The sequence below is a fragment of the Cariama cristata genome, unplaced genomic scaffold, assembly GCF_000690535.1.
Source record: "Cariama cristata isolate BGI_N322 unplaced genomic scaffold, ASM69053v1 scaffold18216, whole genome shotgun sequence".
Lineage (NCBI taxonomy): Eukaryota > Metazoa > Chordata > Aves > Cariamiformes > Cariamidae > Cariama > Cariama cristata.
The window spans coordinates 34,360-36,225 of NW_009623996.1; positions in this window are offsets into that span (position 1 = coordinate 34,360).

Consider the following 1,866-nt stretch of genomic DNA (forward strand, 5'->3'; position numbering starts at 1 on the left):
CTGCGAATGAGTCACCCGTGGCTGCACAGAGCCTTCTCCTTTCAGTTCAAAGCAGAGGATTTGGGATTGAGCTGAATACCCCCTCAAATAACAAGGTGACTTGTGGCACAGGGAGCCGGGGCATCCTCTTACCCTCTGTGCAGAGGGTCCCGCAGGCGGCAGCACCCGAAAAATCCCCTTTTGCCATCTCAGAGGGCAGCTGGGCGTCGCTGCTCTTCCCAAAGATGCCTCTCTGCTTGGTGTGGAGCTGCCTACGTGCACACGAGCCAGCTGGAGCACTTGCTTTAAGGCTGTCAGGGACTCAACGTCTCCCTTCTACAGCTCGTGGGGTCTTGCAGGGACCCCCTGCTCTCAGCACTGCACCCAGCATCCCGGCACAGCCCCACTTGCGAGGCACGGTCCCACCTGTCCTGCCAGACCCACGCTTTATTTCAAGGGCTGTTGCACTGGAGCAGCAGGAGCTTGTGTGTCAGCAATGGCTCCGTCTTGGTTTTTTGGTCCTGAGCTGGTTTAGTGAGGTTGGAGGGGCATTTCCAGCTGATGGAGTGGGCTCGACAGAATCCCCTCTCCGTGCCCACGTTGTGGGTACGCAGCAGCCCCAGGCATCTCCCCTGAGCCCGCAGCACCCGAGCCCTCGCCTGGCACAAGCCGTCGCCTCGCACGGGGGTTTCGGCTCAGCCAGGAGGCTGCTCCTGTTGATTCAGCAGCTGCAGGGCAAAACACTGCAAGGCAACAGTTAGTGGGAGTGCTTGGCCAGGCTGGTAATTGTGGCTGGTTATTTATTGCTGTTAATTAATGGTGAAGCAAGAACAGGGCTTCCCCTCCCCTGGATCTCCCCCATCAGGCAGGGATGCGGGGGCTGAGAGGTCCTGGCTGGGTGGGGGATGCGGCAGCAGCCCCTGCCCGCATGGGCAGCGTGCCCATCCCTGGCCCATCTTGGGATGCTGAGAGCACCAAAAGCACCTTGGCTTTTGCACGGTCCTTTCCTTGAGTCTTGGTGTGACAGCAGGGAGATGGACAGGTTTTTGGGGATTAGGGACATGGTCCCAAGGATGTGCCCACATCCCACGGGATGGGATTCCCCAGGGAGCCTGTGGGGAGAGGTCGGCCAGAGAGCATTTCCCCTTCATCTCCCCATTTCACCCTCATCAGGTGTTTCCAGCGCCCCACCAAAAAAATGAGTTCTCTAAAAAAAAAACAGCAGAGCAAGCAGTGAGGGATGTTGGGGAGGGTGTTTTCCCCCCGTGGCCAGACGGACTGTCCTGAACACACCGTGGGATGGGTGCTCGGAGCCAAGACCGAGGTGCCTGCGGTTGACCTGGGGCCAAGGGCCTCCCCACTGTTTTCATGTCTTCTGTGCTTTAAAACAGCAAAGTATTAGGTCCCAAAGATACTTCTCTTCTTGCTCCCTGTGGGTTGTAGCTGGCTCTTCAAACATCTCCTTTCTGCCTGGAGGGGGATGGAGCAGTGCCCACCAGCTCCCACAGCTGTTTTTGAGGGGACACAGTTGTCACCCGCCTGCTGTCATCCCGCCTGGCAGCTTGAGACCCCAGCTCCATCCCCTGCAGTTAACCAGGCCATCTCATTGCTAAATAAATACTCAGGATTTCAGGTCATAACTTTCCCTTAGGCTGGCCTGAAGTGGCAAATCCACAGAGGCAGGCAAAGTGTTTTGGCTGTATTTCTCCAGCAGCCTGCATGCCGCCGAAAATATTATTAAACAGCTTCACCCTGCAAGAATTTGCCAAGAAAACTAGGCAAGAGAAATGAAATATGTAAAGGGTGCCAGTAAACACGAGCAGGCTGTTCCTTGCCAGTGTAAGGCTGGCGCAGCCCCACGGGGGGTTTGCAGGGAGGTGTTGGCTC